The sequence below is a fragment of the Canis lupus genome, chromosome 25 (genome assembly GCF_003254725.2).
Source record: "Canis lupus dingo isolate Sandy chromosome 25, ASM325472v2, whole genome shotgun sequence".
Taxonomy (NCBI): domain Eukaryota; kingdom Metazoa; phylum Chordata; class Mammalia; order Carnivora; family Canidae; genus Canis; species Canis lupus.
This window is the reverse complement of record NC_064267.1, coordinates 21103513-21124556: the sequence shown is the minus strand read 5'-3', so window position 1 is coordinate 21124556 and position 21044 is coordinate 21103513.

Here is a 21044-nt window from a genome sequence, read left to right as displayed (position 1 = left end):
GTGTGGTACTGGCACAAAAACAGACACATAGATCGATGGAACAGAATAGAGAACCCAGAAGTGGACCCTGAACTTTATGGTCAACTAATATTCGATAAAGGAGGAAAGACTATCCATTGGAAGAAAGACAGTCTCTTCAATAAATGGTGCTGGGAAAATTGGACATCCACATGCAGAAGAATGAAACTAGACCACTTTCTTTCACCATACACAAAGATAAACTCAAAATGGATGAAAGATCTAAATGTGAGACAAGATTCCATCAAAATCCTAGAGAAGAACACAGGCAACACCCTTTTTGAACTCGGCCACAGTAACTTCTTGCAAGATACATCCACGAAGGCAAAAGAAACAAAAGCAAAAATGAACTATTGGGACTTCATCAAGATAAGAAGCTTTTGCACAGCAAAGGATACAGTCAACAAAACTAAAAGACAACCTACAGAATGGGAGAAGATATTTGCAAATGACATATCAGATAAAGGGCTAGTTTCCAAGATCTATAAAGAACTTATTAAACTCAACACCAAAGAAACAAACAATCCAATCATGAAATGGGTAATTTTTTATTTATTCATAGAGACAGAGAGAGAGAGAGGCAGAGATACAGGCAGAGGGAGAAGCAGGCTCCACACAGGGAGCCTGACGCAAGACTCCATCCGGGGTCTCCAGGATCACACCCTGGGCTGCAGGTGGTGCTAAACCGCTGCGCCACTGGGGTTGCCTGAAACTAGGGTACTTTAAAATCTTTTCTCCCTTTCCAAAATGTATATCCATCTATATTTATTTTCTAAGAATAATTTTGGTATACAGAAATATGCCTCAGATTTCTTTTGGAGGTCCCAAAAGGTCCTAAGTACACTTCAGCTGCATTATAATTGCAGTATACATTAATGATGGATTGACACTATTCTTTTATGCTAGAAAAAGAGTGAAAGAAATTTTCAAAATGTTAAAACTGGGTCATAAACAACATTGGAAAAAATTCTAATCGTGCATTTGTGAAAATTATAAGTTGTTTTTTGTGTATAGTAGAGAAGAAGTGACCCAAGAGACCCAGTAGCTTGTTTTAACAATGTTCCAGGAAAGTTTACTTTACTCCCTAGTCAACTATGAGCCTATTTCTTACAAGAGGTTTGGAAACAAACTTTCTGAATAATCTGGAAGTGTTCTTCCCAATTTCCTTCAAATCCAACAAATTTAAACCACTGGAGATAGTGACAGAAACAGACTCAAAGTCCTAGACAATTCTCTGAGAAACTGTAGAAATCATAAATAATCAAAATCTAGTTTTTCCCTTAAACCACTGGTGATTTATAACAGTTTTATCAAGCTTTCTATTTTAAAGCCAGCTATCATTTGAGCTTCTGAAGAAATACTGCTATAACACAATAACAATAGCATTTCTAGTAAATTGCAGGATACAACTTGACCTTCCACTAAAGATATGAGTAAGGGAAGACTGTGTGCTAGAACATGGTGTATGTATTCCATTTCATGTCAAGTGCCAATTATTTTTAATTCCAAGAAGTCATAAAGAAGGCAAATGTTTGTCTTATGTACATATTTTTCTTCCACTAGCTTTCCAAATGATCACTAAGAAAGAGATCCAATACTGATTAGATAAAACAGCATGAATATTTATCACTTATTATATTTATGATAATTCCCAAACATATTTAATAACCTCTTAACTTTTTCCCCAAATATTCATCATGGAGATGCAAAATTCTGCAATATAATTTCTATAATTGACACAAAGGCTATAACTCATGAAACTGGGAAAGTACAAAATGAATGCCTTCAAATTTAAAACATAAGGATATTGTGATGTGGCTGTCACCTCACAGTTGACAAACCAGTCCCTGAATAAGCTAATTAGTCCTAGGTACTGTGCCTAATGCCTATAGTTAGGCTACAAGTAAGACTGCCTGAAATTTTGCCAGGTTTTCCTCAGATAACTCAACCTTAGGATATTAGCACATAATTCATTCAAAAATGCCTTTTGTAAAAGCAAAACAAGGTTTCTTTGTTTCACTAAACACTATTTTTTAACATGAAACTAAATAAATTCAAGCAAATATACTACTGTAGGAATGAAAAGATGAAAGTGAAACTCAGAGTTTCAGCTGATCCCCCCAAACCTCATAAAAATGAGTAGCTGTATGTTCTAAAGAGAGCTACCAACCCTATAGCTATAAGACTTCCCAAATATAGCAAAACCATAGCTTTGAGTTCCTCCAAAAGGAAAGTCTGAGAAAACGATTTGCATTGAGATAGTTCATTTAGTAATTTATACAAGAAAGCAGGAGTGAAGGGACAAGGAAATTAAAACATTAAAGTTGGAAAAGCCAACTCAGTACATTACTGAGATTGCTACCATGAGTAATAGGGGCTTCATTCTGTAGGAACCTCTGTAGAACACCTTCCAGAATAGTTTACCAAAAAGAGGAGAGTCTACGGCACTTATCCACTGGCTTACTCATTGGTTGAGGGTTGTTTGCACCATTAACCTCTACGAGTGGATCAAGGGGATTTCTGTTGCTTTAGAGAAGGTCCTGAGACAAACAGAGAGATTCATGGCAGATGCTAAAGGTGGAATGATATACATAGGCTTATTACCACCCACCAGAGCCAAAGCTAAAATTAAAATGAACCAGCAGAATAAGATGCAGGACACCAAAGCATCTGCTATATTGGCCCACCCCATTTCCAACCTCCTTTTTATGAGACATTTGAAATTGATCAAAGGGAATAAATACTTAAGGCAAAAGAACTCAAAGGATTGTGGCATTTCCCTGACTATTCCCATAGTAGGGGCAATAAGGTTGCCTTTTATCCTCCAAGCAAATGAGTAGGCTTAAAATGAAGAATCTTCTAAGTGCCTAAGGGATGTTTGCAAGAGGGATGTCTTGTATCTCAGTGCCATCAGACACCTTTCTCTTCACCTGAAAGAAGTACCTAAGAGTGCCAACAAAATACTGCTAACAAAATAGATGACCAAAGAGTTTCCACATATTAACACATGTCCCCTTAAACTGGTCTTCCTTTTACTTGGGAATTCTGAAGTAATAGGCTTGCCAGAGTAGTCTATGCATGCAAAGCAAGAAGAGAATGCAGTAATGGGATTAATATGCTCTTCTACCATATAATGCAACAAGGTTACATGAGTTTTCATTTTTCAGGTAGACACCTTGCATTATAAGCTAGGATTGTCTTGAAAGAATATTTCCCATGATAGCTGTCTGTAGGATGAGGAACCAAGCAGACAGGGATTGAGTAGGATGTATCACTATGGGGTAGCAGTTGAAAGGAGGCCATAAGCAGTCAGCTAGAGTGCATTTTCTATATTTCCCAGCCTCTTTCCACTAAAAGTAATCAAATGACTAAGTTATCATCTACACAATGTTAGTAGAAGCATGGGTACAACTTCAGTCCTCCTCACTAAAATGAAATTGTTTGCCCTGGATTCATCTTTTTCCTCTTTTTTCTATGTAAAAAAGGGGCATGTTCATGACAGTTTTTTGATCATGCGGACCAGGATGACATGCTGGGTGATGGTGGAACAGTAAGATGGTAGGGATTCAGGTCCCTTCTGGGGCAGAGCTGAACTGTAGTGAGAATAATAAATGTCTCTTTTATTCAAGCCTGTGTTTCTCAATTTTTTTTTTCATTATTACCCCTCTAAGAAGAAAGAATAAATCTGTTTAATTTAACTAATTAAATTTTTAACTTAATTTAATTTCTAACTAACAAGAGAGACTAAATCTAAGAAATAAGATTTTATTGAGCTTTGGAAGGCCACAAACCATTTTAATAACTTAAACCTTTTTTTTGTTTGCCCTTCTCCCAAGAACCAATTTTAACTGCTATTGAGAAAACATGATTTAAGCTTTTATATGTTTGGTCTCTTGTTAGAACAGCTTAAACTTTGTCCTCACTAATATATCATGGGAACTAAGTACGGTGGAAGGCCTTCAGGTCCTCTCAAGAACCCACTATTTCTAGCTCATGACAGAAGTCTTACCATAAAAAAGGTCATTAGAGAATCAAGGTAGAACTATAATCACCAGATAAAACACCAGATAAGTAAAATGGGTATGGACTGAAAGTTTGTGTTCCCCCAAAAATATATCGAAGCCCTAGCCCCCAATGTTACTGTCTTTGGGTATAGGACTATAAGGGGGTGATAAAGATTAAATGAGGTATAAGGGTGAGGCTCTAATACAATAGGGCTGCTCCCTTTAACAGAAGAGCAAGGGACACCAGAGCTCTCTCTCCACCATGTGAGGACACAGCAAGAAGACAACCATCTGCAAGCCAGGAACAGTTCTCGCCAGGAAATGAATCAGCCAGTACCTTGATCTGAACTTCCAGCCTCCAGAGCCATAAGAAAATAAATTTCTGTTGTTTAAGCCACTCAATCTGTGATACTTCATTATGGCTGCGGAGCAGTCTAATACAATGGACATGGCTACATTTTCTCTTATTTTTCCATTTTCTCCAGCCCCATTTGGAGGAGATAGGAGCAAGGGTCAGGGGAGCAAGGGAAGTGAAACCAGGAGTTTATGAAAACCGTCTAGGCCTTATTTCCCTTAGGTGAGGAAGAGAGGTGGAATAGCTTTCAAATGAATAAGAAAATATTTTGATTTAGATTGAACTAGACATTTAAAAACTTAAAAAAGAATTAAAAGCTGTGGGCTTCATACAAGATGTCACCCAAAGGTGATGACATTGGGGTGTCCACAAAGATAGTAGGAATAAAAAATAACTCTGTTTCTTAATTGTCTTAATTTTCCCAGATTCAGTACATCCAATAAACCTAATTATCTAATATCCAATAAGCAAAGCATGTAGACTGCAAATATGTAAGATCAAAGTACCTTTCTCCCACAAATCTTTAGGAGTCATCAAACCCAGCTAATCTAATTGTGATTGCCTTTAGCTTATTTTAAGTACAACTCTGATTCCCCTTCATAGATGCCTACTAGGATTCTCAGTCTGCTCATGGAGCCAAATGACTTAATAGATGAATTACCACTTTACAACTACTAAGAAAATCTAGACACCCCTATTTATTACCGGGGTCATTCTCCTAGCCAGAGATTTTTGTCACTCACTAATGAGATAATTAGATTTTTCTGTGAATAACAGAGAATGGTTAGCATCTTTTCGTATCTAGTGAACTCTAAACACCTCAAGATGATAACAGAATTATGGGCAGTATCCTTCAGAACAATACTCACATTTTCAGATATAAGTACTTAAAATATTTGTAAGGTTGTTGCTTGATTAATTTTTATTTTTATGGAGCTTTTTTATTTTTATAAGTCTTTGGCAAAAGCTTGTGCCATGCCTCCAGTCACAGAGGAAAGTGGGTTGCTTTTTAAAATGTATTTTTAAAGAACTTTTTTTTAAGTTACATAGTGATTTCTTACAAACTGCCATTAGTCACAGGATTCACTTATTTATTTCCCACTAAAAATGAGTATTCATATTCTACCTCTGGAAAGTACAGGTGGTAATGAGTAAGTAGAATGAAATATATAAAGGAAATTCTCTGCTTCATTTTCTCTAGGCCTCACCCAAGTTCTTATAAACATGAAGTCTTCTCTAAATATCAAGTATCTCCAGTTTAAAATTAAAACAATGGAGAGCAAGGAAGGATAATTGTGTGTGTGTTTTTAAATAAAGTTCTTTAAAAACAAAAACACCCAGCTCAAAAATATCAATGAATACACTTAAATCTCAAAGGCTCACAAGCCCAAAAAGATAATGAACAACAAGAATAACAATGATGATCCATCTACTTCCAATTTGCATCATCTTCAATCCTCATATCAAAACTTCCCACACTCTGAGTGTTGCTCTCTCTGTCCCAAGATGAGATATGTATCCTCCTACCTTCTCTATATTTCCTGTCCTGTGTTAGGAAATCCTGATTCCCATAGTGGCTCATTCAGCTGCTCTGCATAGCTTTCTCTGTCTGTGGCTCCCCTGGCGCGGTCTCCAACTACTCCTTTGTCAGAGGCCAAGGTGAGGGAGTGGTGGGTACAAGGCTGATAGCCTAAAGAAGGCACTAGACTATGAGCTCCTCTTAGGCTGGAACCCTGTGTTCCACAGCCCCTCCCAGCAAACACCAATTGGAGTTGTTTTAGTTTGTTTTTGCATTAATTGAATCACTGGATGAAAATAAGGAAAAGAAAATTTATCTTCTCCCAGGGACAGGGCACCATCACAGCATGGATCTTCTAAATGTTCATTGTCAGGGAGTCAGATCCCTGGTGAGGCAGTTAAAATTCAAGTCTTTTCCTCCCTTCTTCCCCCACCCCCTATCTGACAAGCTGCCAAGTTGCTCTTCAGTTTAGCTATTTGGTTGACCTCAAGGGCTGCTGAGAAAGGCGGGGGCTGAGTGGTCCCAAACCACCTAACTACTTGCTCTGTAATCTCTCTGCATGGCTAGATGCCACCAAGAAGCTCTCCTGGGTCACTAGATAGATCTGCCATTTTCAAACTAACAGCCTTCCAAAAAGCTCTCATTTAGATGAATGAAGTAATTTATAAGCAAGACAGGAAAGACAGAAAGAGAGATGGGATAAAGAGTGCAACTTCAGCCCTTTCTGTGAGGTCCAGTCCCTGTACCAATAGCCTGCCAGCCTGGTCAAGTGCTCACTACATTTATTCAGATAAGCTGTTATCCTGCACTGGAAACTACTGGAAGTTTTTTTGGCCCATCGCCATTCATTACCAGGAAGAAAAATCACCTTCTTATTTGAAGCTCTTTTTCTTCATCATGGCCCATTGGCCATGACTGATGTTGCTTTAAGTAAAGCAGTTAAAACTGCTTAACCTCAGAAAGCCTCATGTATAGAAAGTGCTAGCTATAGTTAAGATAAAATTCAGAAGAGGCAGAGCTGTGACAGGTCAATAGGTACCTTATTCAAACTTCCCTTTACCACCTTTCTAAACTCTTAAACTATAAGATCCTGCTGTCAAGATGCAGTTTTTATAATTCTCATTATAAAACCGTCCAGGAAATAAGAACAGTACTCTCACATACCCTACATATGGCATGATACTGTTGATGTCAATCCACCTCTTACATTAGATCATATGAAAGGATGAGGATAGGGAACTTATTTTCATTATAAATAATAAATATATTCTTTTAGATTCCATTTGTTAGAGCTCTTATTGAAATATTTCTTTAAAAAATCCAATGCTATCATTTTACACTTCAATTCCTTTTTAAATACTGTTCCAATTATTCTTTAAATAATTAGAATATGTTTCACTACTCCCCTCAGCAACTATATCCCTTTAACAGTCATTATTTTCTACCAAGCATTCTGTGTTTTCTATCTCAAAATAAGAATAGCTTCCATTACAAAAAGTCACTTTTTCCCTCAACATACTTGAATTTCATGTAAAGATGGAGCCAGTGAACGGAGAAATGCTCTCTGCACTTTATTAACATTTAGCAAGTTAGGCATCATTTATAAGACGGCCACCTGGCATTTTCTATTAGCTCAGTTACCACAATTGCAAGGGTTAGGATAGAGTGAAAAAAAAAAAAAAAAGAAAAAAAACTTTTAAAATTTTAAGGGGGATTTACTTAAAAATTAGGCCAACATGCATGAAGTAAACAATTTAAAAAACCCATAAATAGACAGCCAGCTAATAGTTATTACATTCAATAATTTAGCATGATATGCATGACGGTTTTGACCTCCAAAATAATTTAGCGCCTTGAGCTGAGATTAAATGCAGAACATTAATTTTTCCCTCTGGTTGTCAAGCCAACCAAGAGACCCGTCAAATCCATTTAAATAAAGCCTGCATCATGTAATAATATTAAAGGGAATAAAATATTAATATGGGCCTGTGGTAGAACATTGGCCAAAAGAACTGCAGTGAGGTGCCTTTAATTTATTACCCTGACAATCTGTCTTTGTACTGAAACCAGGACTTAAAGCACCATCTAAGAATTATACTTTGTGCTAGAAGATGGGCCAATTTAAGAAAGGTTACAGGTCCTCCAAATCCTGAGAATTTTTAGTATCTCTGAGCAAAGAAACTCAAGAGTTCCATTTTAGTTGTATTAATTTGAAGATAAACAAAGCAGAAATGCTAGAGGTCAGTTGTAATGAAAATGAAAAAGATTTTAATATTTTATTTATTTATTCATGAGAGACACACAGAAAGAGGCAGAGACACAGGCAGAGGGAGAAGCAGGCTCCCCACAGGGAGGGTAGCCTGCTGCAGGACTCGATCCCAGGATCCCAGGATCATGACCTGAGCCGAAGGCAGACACTCAACCGCTGAACCACCCAGGCATCCAAAAATGAAGTTTTAAAAGAAAAAGGGAGGAACGCCTGAGTGGATCAGTGGTTGAGTATCTGCCTTTGGCTCAGGTCATGATTCCGGGGTCCTGGGATTGAGTCCTGTGCCGGGCTTCCCTGCAGCTGCTTCTCCCTCTGCCTATGCCTCTGCCTCTCTGTGTGTCTCTCATGAATAAAGAAATAAAATCTTTAAAAAAAAAAAAAAAAAGAAAAAGAAAAAGGGAAACACTAATTCATTAAGTGAAGCTTGATGAGCTTTCCGCAATAATAAAAGTGGATCTAAATCAATGTATTAGTCACATGCTACATACATCAAGCCTAATCAGTGCTTCTTCTATCAAATATTCTGATTTTTATCTCTGAAGATGTTTTTCTGGATCATTTTCCAGTGAGTTTGCTTTCTGAAGATTGGCAGTTTTAAGAACATTTTCTTAAATACTGTATTCCCATTCTGAAAATGATATCCATGTAACAACCACACTTATTTCATTTAAGAATATTAGATTTAAGAGAATGGAGGTTATAGATAAACTGTGTGAGAAATATATATACATGCTATATTTTATTCAAGTACTTTATTGATGAGAATACTCACTAGTCATTTATTTCACTAAACAAGAAATTTGTATACAATTTTCTTGAGACTAAGTTTCAAAATATATTTTAAACTCTCCAGATATACCCTTTACTGCTAACCACATTATTTTTTCCAGTTAGGTCACAAATAAATAAAAAACCAGAGGCTTCATTCTTGCTTCCCCATCACCTCCATGCGCACGCGCGCGCACACACACACACAGCAGTGTATGCCTCTATAAGCTGAGCTTCCCCTGACTTCAAAGAGACCTCTGTGTGAGGGAACCAGGCGTAAGACAGAGGGAGGAATAGAAATCTGGCCACAGGAAAAGAACCTTTTAAAATTCTAATCAAAGCTTTAAATTCTCCAAACAAGGCAATTGCTTAGTAACAATCAGATCAGACGTAAAATTGCAAACACTGGAACTGAACTGTAAAGGAGAAACAGCACAGCTGTGACACAAAATCTCACAGCAATTACAGGGACAGACCCAGACAAATGCAGATCTCTCAAGCTAACCTAGCGTCACTTGATAACATGCCATGAACACCATTCTGATGTCTCAAAGGGTGGCAGTCACCTTTTAGGGCATGGAAAGCCACTTGTATTCAAAGAATCAAATCTTTACTTCTGAACTTACTACTTTTTAAAAAAGATTTTATTTATTTATTCATGAGAGTCACAGAAACATAGGCAGAGGGAGAAGCAGGCTCCCCAGAGGGAGCCTAATGCAGGACTCTATCCCAGGACCCCAGGGTCATGACCTGAGCCAAAGGCAGATGCTCAACCACTGGGCCACCCAGGTGCCCTGAACTTACTACTTTCACTCATGTTTTTCTTTCTATGAAATAAGCTCTCTTAATTAACCGACCTGAACAACATCTACAACATAGCAGTGGGTTTGCTAATTATATACGTTTTGAAAGAAACCTAATTTTTACTTCACATTCATCTCTACTGTATACCTGAGCCCCAGGAGGTGTTATTATTGTGCTGTACTATTTCTTTGGCCCCTTACCTCATAGGCTAAATGATCACAGGGACAATCTTCTCTGTGAGGTGTTACTCTTCTTTATCAAAGCCACAACCCAAGAGAAAAGATAAAGATATATGAAGTTTAAATTATTTGTCCTGCCCAGACATAAGCAGAAAATCATAGAACAATGCAAAAAGTAGCTCTGTATCCAAAGCATCATTAATTCATCTCCTGGAGCAAAGACAGGCACAAACTGTTTTATACGTGACCATGTTTCTGGGGTGGCATCTTGTATAATTACCAAGGTGAATGGATGCTCCTTCTGGTAGAGCTTCCCTTACAAACTTCTAGGCAGTGCTCACTGATAAATAGTTGAGGAACTCCTTTTTAGCCTCACAATGTCCTACTGGAAAATATATTTGAAATATCTGATTATTTGGGTGCACTTTCTAGGAGACTTTCCCATCAATCAAATATTAAGAACCTAACAATGCTCTTTGCACTGTAAGAATACAGTAGCATGCATAACTCCTACAGATATCTTATAACCTAAAGCAGTAGGAGAAGTGGGGTTGCCAGATAAAATACAGAATACCCTGTCAAATTTGAATTTCAAATAAACTTGTTTTTTACTATAAGTATTTCATATTATCAAATATTTCATAGGGCACTTATGCTAAAAATTATTTAATAGCTAAAATTCAAAGCTAACTAGGCATCCTGTATTTTTATTTGCTTAATCTGACAATTCTAAGAGGGGATAGTTATGAGAAAGGGAAAAATGGCAAAAAACAAAAAAACAAAACAAAACAAAAAAAAAAAAACCCTGCTTGCTTACTGTAGCTAAATAGGAATAATACTACTTAGGAGATCCTATCTGTGCCAAGAACTAAATTTAAACTTACAAAAGAAATGTGTGTGTAGTGTGTATGGGAAAATGTGTTTAATTAAAACTTACTAAACATCCAAATAGGTTACTTTAAAAGAATAAAGCAGCAGTATGGATGAACTATATGTGATTTTAATAAATAATAAGATGTCATTTAGCTTACAGTAGTATATGTAAAAGATATACTCTTGCTTAATTATTAAAAATTCCTTCTCACCAATATACTAGTAAGTACTTTTCACCAGGTAGCTGGAATACCATTTTTTAAGATTTTATTTATTTAGTCATGAGAGACACACAGAAAAAGGCAGAGACATAGGCAGAGGGAGAAGCAGGCTCCCTGTGGGGGTAGTCTGGTGCAAGACTAGATCCCAAGATCCCGGGATCACACCCTGAGCCAAAGGCAGATAGATGCTCAACCACTGAGCCACTCAGGCATCCCTAGAATACCTTTAAAAAGGTATCCATACATAGACAGATGAAGAGAGAGAGAATCTAGAAGTACACATGAGAAACAGGTAACAGTGGAGAACCTGAGGAGGGAATATGGAGAATTGGGGGAGAGGATATGAGTCTGAGGGGATAGGGGAAGGGCCTGGAAGGGAGGAAGAATCAAGACAGCTTCATAGACACATGACCCAAAAAAATCACACAGGAGCCCAAGCTTAGAAGTTTCTGCACCTGATTTAATCCTCTGCTGTCACTGTCTTAAAATTCCTAACAGTTTTGAATAAGGGTCCTCATATTTTCATTTTGCTCTGGGCTCCATAAATTATGTAGCTGATCCTGGGAGGGAATTTCTATGTTCTCTAGAAAATATAGCCTGGGGCAAAAACCATACATAATACCACTTCACTGAGGAATGTACTCCAGAGACTCGGAAGTGAGTGAAGAGGAGGCATGATAAAAGGAAAGAGGAAAAGAGCATGGGGGAGGTTATACAGAGCTGGCCTCTATTCAGCAGCAAGTATAGCTGATGCCTTAATTTCCCAGCATGTCTTGTGAAAGGTCATATAAGTACAGCATCTCACATAGATATGTGTATTGGTGATTGAGAGAATAAAGAATTTATCCTCTTCTCCATCTTCATTAGTCAAAATCCACTAGGATGAACTGTAAACTCTTCCCACCTACTAGCTCAGTCAGAAGCCTATCCAAGCTGCAGCCTGGGAAGACAGAACTAGTGTGGGAGGACATACCTGCAGCTGCCCTCTCACCAGTCAGCAAGCATGGAGGGCTACTCCTCTGGAATAGTACTAGACAATAGTACTAGACAACTAGGCTAGACAATAGTACTAGATGCCAGTGTTACTAGGGCAACCTAGCTAGATGCCAGGCCAGGACACAAGTCTGGAATGTGCAGAAGGTGAGTTCTGTACAAAACCACAAGTCTGTCAGCTCTAGAATGAATACATTAAGATATTCATACAATGGATCAGTAGAAAGCAATGAAAATGAGTACTATGGAACTCAACAACAACATGGGTGCAGCTTATAAACACAATGTTGAATGAAAGAAACCCAACATAAATGAATACCTTTTGCAGACCCCTCTTATAAAGTTCAAAAAACAGGTAAGGTAAAATTCAAGTATTACTTTTAGGAACATGTGGGGAAAGGGAATAGCTAGAAAGAAAAGCTACCAAGTAATTACCATCAAATTTGGGATATTGGCTCATTTGAGAAGGCAAATGACAATGATTGGGAGAGAGTACTGAGGCCACTTCTGGATCCAGTGATGTTTTTCTTGTGCTGTCCCAGGGCCAAAGGAAAGAAGGTGAAAGAGAGGAATGGTCAACTGTTTCAAGTGCTGCTGACAAGTAAAGTCAGACATACCTGACTTATAACCATTGGATTTGACACTCTGGAGGTCTGTGGTTATCCTGGGTTATGTGAAATGGGGATCAAGGGAAAATGGAAAAGAAAGCAGATACTATAGAAAACTCTTTTAAGAGGTTTAGTTGTAAAGGAAAGGGTAGATGTAGGGCTATAACTGGAGACAGTAAAGGCTCTTTTTAGGGAGTTTTTAAAGGCCCGATGTGAGAAGTAGGAGTCTCCCTTTATATTCATGAGCATTATCCAATAGGGGAAACTGATGAAACATAAGAGAGGAAGGAATTGCTACGTCACTGTCTTTGAGGAAGCTAGAGATGACAGGATCTTGTACATAATTAGCAAAGGGGTAGAAGCAACATGGATCATTCATGCATGGTTGTAAAAGAGAAAGTAGAACATAAGCGTCCAGGTGCAGCTAAGTAGGTAACTATGGTCATGGGACAGATAGTTCTTTCCTGACTATAAAAATGAAAGCTGAAGATGGCAAAAAGAATGGTGAGAAAGGTGTTAAGAGTTTGGAAGGTAGAGAATGTAGGAAATAGCCATCTAGGAGAGAGCACAAGAATTAAAGTACTAGAGAAAAACACTATGATTGCTGAGAGCATTAAGGGCCCACTTGAGATTAGTGATCATGAATGTAAATTAAACACACAGAGCACGGCTGTGTATGTTTCTCCAGCAATTAGCAGATGCAAGCAGAAATAGGCAGAAAGTAGAAAAAGGAAAAACAGATGACCTCTGAAAAAATATAAAATTGTACATTAGAGACTTCTTTCCAGAACATCCCCATATTAGGAATGGAATTTTGAATTCAATAGTGGTTTTTAAATATAAAAAACAGAAAGCAAATCACCTCCTAAATGGATATAAACCAGACCAATAAAAACACACACCTTCACATTGATCATTTTTATATTTTATATCAAATATAATTTAATGATATTCCAGCATTCATGCAAAATAGTTCCTAATAGGAACTAGGAGCTCTAGAAGAAAAAATTCTGGGATCTAAGAATTCAGCACATCAGTTCTTTCATCGACTTAATCAATGATTTTCAGCATCTAAGGAAAGGATTTCTTTCCCATCTGTAAAACAGAAAACTAATAAATTTGTTCTTATTGAGGTAATTAAGTAGCAAGGAAGAAAATATTTAGCAGTTTGTATTGCCTGGAATACCATTACAAGGACTATATTTAATTTTTTTTAAAAAAAGAATATGCATTATTAAAAGCATATGTTTGATTATGGTAAATATTTTAACAAATTTCAATAGTGGCCACACTTACTAAAGGCCATAGATTTTTTAAATGCTGGAAGTCTTAGTTTTTCTGCATAAAAAAATAATTTCTAGTTTTATGAGCAGATCTCATGTTATATAACATATTTTCAAAAATAATGTAGTTGTTCCTGCTTGTACATGAAAAGTACTACATCCAACATGAAAGAAGAGCCAATACTCTTGAAAAGAAAATGTAATTGGATCAAATTACTTTCCAAAAAAACTACTGGGTATGTTTCATTTCATTGAAAATGCTTTTATTTCATTCAAAAATGTACAAAGTCTCTTGGATGTACAATATATTACTTTCAGTGAAACATAGTCTTGGCATATCTTTTTGTTTTGGTATGGAAACATAGGGACAATATATGTTTTCTTTAAAATCTCTCATATAAAATAATTATATTACTAAAACAAGGAATATAAAATATTTCATTTTAGCAATCACTTATGTAATCCTAATTTAAATTGAGGATCTGATTTTAAAAGCCCATTTAGGGTCTGCTAAGAATGACAAATTGCATTCCTTGTATTAGAGATAAAGTTTACAGTATCCAGTGTCAAATGTTTTGCTCTATTACTCTGGTAATCTAAAAATAACTGTATGGTTTTTGGTTGTATGTCTGTGTGTGTGTGTATATCTACGGGGTCTTTAAAGAAGGATAAAACACAACTGCTAGTTGGAATGTGATATAGATAACTGTGTTCTTTCCCAACAACTAAATGTATTTGCACTAAGTGTCATGGGGCTGGGTCATTTCACTGAGAGTATCATTCACCTGGAATATCATTATTCCAAAAGGATGTCTATATGAAATGTAGGAAGACTAACACATGAACTCATTTTTAAAAAAATGGGAATTTCCATTTCAAATCAGTTTGATTACAATAAACCCTGAGAAAAGAAAGATAACTGGTACTAAAGCACTACTCCATTTTTAAATTAAAATATGATAAATTTATGTTCCTGGTAAATAATTGCAAAATAGTTAAAAATGAACTCTCTGGATGCCTGGGTGGCTCAGTAGTTGAGTGTCTGCCTTTGGCTCAAGGTGTGATCCCAGAATTCCGGGATTGAGTCCCACATCAGACTCCCTGTATGAAGCCTGCTTCTCCCTCTGCCTGTGTCTCTGCCTCTCTCTAAATATTTTTAAAAATAAATAAATAAATAAATAAATAAATAAACTCTCATTGAATGAGTACATTCCCCATTCCCCATGTTATTATTTCAATGAGTAAGTCCCTACTCTGAATAGTTTTTGCCTTATATAGTCTGAAGTCATAGCCCAGTCTTTTGGGTTACAACAATTTTAAAAGGGAGTAAAGTAAAAAAAAAAAAAGTCTCAAATTCACCAGCAACAAGCTAAAGGAAGGGAAGGAAGTTGCTTTGCTCTAACACAGAAAGGAAAAGAAAACAGAAATTTAGAACTTTTTTTGAATTTTAAAAATATATGCATAAACAGTACATCACATTACATTTAGGACAGAGCCATATCATCAAATATATTAATATATCCACAGCAAAACCTATGAATATTTACAACATGTATGATAAATAAAGAGTATAAATAGTATGTGGTACAATAAGATTCCTAACAGATCCCCATTAAAACATTACTAAGGAAATAAAATAGGTTGAAAAAAATCCTAAAAATGCTACTAATATGCTCCAATTTGGAAAGTAGCAAATTGAAAAGATGAGTAGGCAGCTATAGCAAAAAAAAAAAAAAAAAACAGCGGGGAGGAGGAAAGTTTTTCAATATTAGAAGTCTCTACATACACCTGGGGGATCTCAGAGAGACAATAATAGGCACAAGGGCTTATCATCTTCAGCTGGAGAAGATAACAAAAATTAATGGAAATAGGCCCTAGTAGGAGACATTTGCAGGACTTGAGAAAGAAATGGAAGTTATCCAGAAGAAGGCTTGAATATTTTTTTGCCCTACCCTTGAACTCCTAGGCTTCAAAATGAAAGATAGAACAGACAGCCAGTCCTTAGAATGCAGGCACCTAAGTTAGAAAATCAATTAACTTTCAAAAAGAAGGGATATATGACAAAGCGAATTTACCCATACTATGCAATAACAGAAGTTCCAGTGTTCCCAGTTAACCATGAACTAGATGACAAATACATGTTACCGAAACAGTGCAAACAGACTACAGTTTTAAAAGAAATCTTAGCATATGAATGACACATGAAGAATCCAGTCATATGGAAAACAACCCAAAGAACAAAATTCAGTTAGGCAGAAAAAGATACCACCATATGATCTCACTTATATGTGGAATCTAAAAAACAAAACAAATGAACAAACTCACACACAAAGTGGAAACAGATTCATAAATACCAAGATGAAATTGGTAATTATCAGAGGGAAAGAGGTGAGAAGTAGGAAATACAGTCAATAGGATTGTAATAACATTATATGGTGACAGATGGTGACTACACTTATGATGAGCATAAGGCATCGAATTACCAAATCATTATGTTGTACACCTGAAACAAATGTAACATTGATGTCAACTATATTTCAATATTAAAAATAAAGATACAAAATTAATATCCCGCACATACTTTATACTATAAAAGAACTTTAAAGAAAGTGAATTCAATAGGAGATCAAAGATAAAATGATAAAACAGAATAAGGGCAGTTGAGGAACTAAAGGGGAAATTGAGAACAAAGAACTTTCATCATTATAGATCTAATCAATACATTAGAAACAAGAAGAAAAAAAGTTAAAAATTGGAATAATAACATGGAGAATGTCTTCAAATGCCTAGAAATACAGAGGGAAAAAAATGGCAAAAGACCTACAGCAAGTTGAAACAAATCAGTAAGTCTAAAAGACAGATAAATGACATCATAAAAAAAAAAAGAAGACTAAAATGAAAAAAATTTTAATATGAAAAAATTTTGCAGAATAAACAAGACTCATATGTTCATTCTCATTAGGTTACTACCTTTATTTAAAGATAAAGTTAGAATTCTTCAAGCATCCAGAAAGGAAAAATAAGTCAACATTAAAGAAGAAAACGAAATCAAGTTGGCTTCAGGCTTCTTAACAGTAATATTCAAAAGCAGGAAGTAATGGAAAACTTCCCCAAAAAAACTCAGGGGAAAAGGAAGCATGGCCTAATATAATAAAGACCCACTGTTTACTTAACTAGAAAAGCCAATGGCAGACATTCCTGAGCACCCAAGATCTCTGAGCTTTCTTGAATATGCTATTGAAAACTTGAAGAACAAAGGAAGAACCAAATACAAAATTTGAGAAGAAAGAATCTGTCTTAAAATGATTAAGAATTAACATTTGCCTCTAAAATATTAGAATGGAAACAGAATGGCTGGAAGATGATTCTAAAATATAATAAAAATGTCCTAAACATTTCTAAGAAAATGAAAATAGCATAAATCTAAATCAGGAGGTTCAGGAGAGGGAGATGGGACAAGGACTCACTGTATAAATCACTTTCACTTTCAAAACATTCAGTCTTTACTATCAATTTAAAACCATGTTATATAATTAAGAAAAAATGTGATTCAAATGTCTTAATGGATTTCCTAATCTTTTTTAGTTAACACCAGAATAGCATTAGGGGCTAATAACTCTTCTGGTAAAGAAATCTTATCCTTTATATGAAATTTGTTGATTCTAGCAATTTCCCTTCAATTCCTTTTCTCAGTAAAGTACAATTATACACATTTCACTTTAAAAGAAATTTTAAATAATTTTAGTGTTATTAAATTATTCCATGGCTCTTATGTGAAATACATATATATCTATATATATGTATGTACACATTCCTGAGATATAAGAATAGAGAAAATTATGCATTTTTCTGTTGGCATATTTGTTTTGTAAGATGTCTAAAACAAGGATTACTAACGCTAAAATTATAATTATTTTGAGTTGTGTTATTTGGTATATTTTTCTTGAACTTTGAACCTGTCTGTTTTGATTGCATGTCTTATATTGAGCTTATATCATTTTTATAATACCAATAGATATATTTGCTCCAAAAACTTTTTAACTAAACTGAATTAAACTGGGCCTTCAGTCAATATTCCAAAAAATACATGGAGAAAAATACTTGCAAATCATCTAAGAGATTATTTTATATCCAGAGTTATAATGAATTTGAGCTGAATATTCTTAAATCTTTTGTCATGCTTCTCAAGTGACATTATAGGTTGGCTAATTTAATCACCAAGGATTAGGCACACAGTTCTTTAGGATTTTTCTCAGCAAAAACGAAATGACAATTCTCTTAATGGAATTGAAACCACATTTTCATTTTGTTAAGAATCTTGACCAACAGAGATACCATTTGTTGAGCATCTACTTTGTGTTTGGTTGTCAATATCCTGATGTTTCTTATCCTTCATCATATATCTTTACCAAATCACTAAAAATTTGTATTAGTATTATCATTCTGAAATTTTAAAATGAGTAAAACTGAATTTAGAAAAGCCTAAAATCACCCAGCTAAAAATGGTGAAACTGAGATTCAAAACCAATATCTATTTGTCATAATTACCATCCTCAGCTGCAATCTCACAAATTTCATGTCTATGTTGTTCTACGGTGTAATCACTTTACTAAATACAATCTCTGAACATTAGTACTCTGTAAAACCCTATTCTGTGCTGCATGTGGTGACACAAATCTTCAAATTGAATTCTGTTATGGTCTCTGCATCTTCAAGTGACTTAAGTCTGATTCAGATTATGGTTTAGTGAATCTGATTAGCAAAGCATAAGTCATGTGCCTACATCTTCCCCATAAAGAATTATATGGCTATCATTTTCATTGGATGTGAAAGCTATATCTTAAAGCGCATGATTCCATAATTTTTAGAAGAGGCTCCAATTTTAGGCTAAAAATAATAACTGCCCAATATATTCCTCTCTTTTGGCTTTCTATAATTAAATATTTACTGGTGTGTTTCTCTTTTTTTAATATTCTATTTATTTATTCATGAGAGACACAGACAGAGAGAGAGAGAGGGGGGCAGAGACATAGGCAGAGGGAGAAGCAGACTCCAAGCAGGGAACCTGACATGGGACTCGATCCCAGGTCTCTAGGATCATGCCTTGGGCTGAAGGTGGCACTAAACCGCTGAGCCACCCTGGCTACCCTACTGGTATATTTCAAAAGTAGTGCTACACTACATTCAGGATAGCGTGATCTTTAAATAAATGGTACTGAGTTAATTAGATATACATATACAAATAAATCAACTTATCTTCTGCAAAGCACGCACACACACACACGATTCCAGGTAGATTGTAAATTTAAATTTGAATGCTAGACCATAGTTTGTAGAAGATAAGATAGGATAATATCTTCAGACCCTGGGATAGACAGATAATTTTTAAATAGTACCCAAAGTCATTAGCCATAAAGGACAATAAAGGAGAATATTTTAAGGATTTGGTCAATCAAAATACATTATAAAGACACAAAGTATAAGAACATTTTTGACATAAATGCATGCAAAAAAAGGTTTCATATCCAAAGTATATAATGAATTACTAAACTCAATAAGTAAAGGACACACATAAAAATAGAAAAATGAGCAAAAGACTAGAACAGACACCACAAAAGCAGATATCCAAATGACCAATAAACAAAAATTGCTCAAGCACATCAGTAATGAAGGAAACACAAATTTTCTTCTTAAATTGAAACCACAATACACCACAGAGAATGTGCAAAAATTTTAAAGACTGATAATACCAAGTATTGATATGAATGTGAAGCAACTGGAATTCTTATACATTGCTAATAGTAATGTTAATTTGTAAAATCTCTTTGAAAAACTAGTCAGTACTATCTACTAAAGCTGAACATGTGCATATTCTATGACCCACCAAGTCCACTCCAGTATATATACAACAGAAGTATGTGTGAAAGGTTTAAGAATGTGCAGAACAGCATTATTTATAACAACCAAGCCTAGAAACAATCCACAAGTCTACCAATGACAGAAAAGAGAAATATAACATAAAGTTAAGCAAAGGAAGCCAAACACATGAAAGAACATATTGTACAATTCCGTTTATATGCATTCCAAAACAGATAAAACTAACTGACAGGGTCGGAAGAGAGAATAGCAAATACTTTTAGGCAAGGTAGACAAGAGTAATGGGCAAAGGGGCATTTCTGGGGTATAGATAATAATCTACTTCTTAATCTGAGTGGTGGCTACACAAATGTTTTTATTTTGTTAAAATTCATCTAACTGTACATTTATGACTTATGCACACTCTGTAAGTATGCCACATTTGAAAAAAAAAAAAAAAGTTTACTTTTTTTTAAAAGGCTGAGAATGCCAACCATGATAAAGCTTTGAAGCAACCAAAATTCCCATGGTAACTCCTGATGGTAATGGAAATGGGTATAATCACTTTAGAAAACCATCTGGCAGTAACTACTAATGTTGAACATACATATACTCTTTAACTCAGCAATTCCATTCTTAAGTATATGACCAAAAGAAGTATATTTGTAAATAAATATATATGCACAAAAATGTACATAATAGCATTATTATTAAGAGATAAAAGAACCAACAGGTACATGAAAAGGTGTTCAACAACACTAATTATCAGGGAAATACAAATCAAAACCACAACGAGATATCACCTCACACCTGTTAGAATGGTTATTATTGAAAAGACATGAGATAAAAATGTTGGTGGGGATGTGGCAAAATGGAGAACCCTTGTGTACTGTTGGTTGGATTGTATTGTGCAACCAATAAAGGAAACAGTAGGAAAGTAGAACTTTCCTACTAAAAAACTAAAAATAGAACTACCTTATGATCCAGCAATTCCACTTTGAGGTATTTATCTGCAGGAAACAAAATCACTAATTCAAAAAGATACATGCACCATCATGTCTACAACTATATTTTTTACAAAAGCCAAGAAATGAAAATAACTTAAGTGTCCATTAAAAGATAAATGGATTAAAATGTGGTATGTATATATGGTGGAATATTATTTAGCCATAAAAAGAAGGAAATACTGCCATTTGCAATAAGACCATTGCCCTTGAAAGCATTATGTTAAGTGAGATAAGTCAGAGAAAGACAAACAGTGTGTGATCTCACTTATATGTGGAACCTAAAAAAA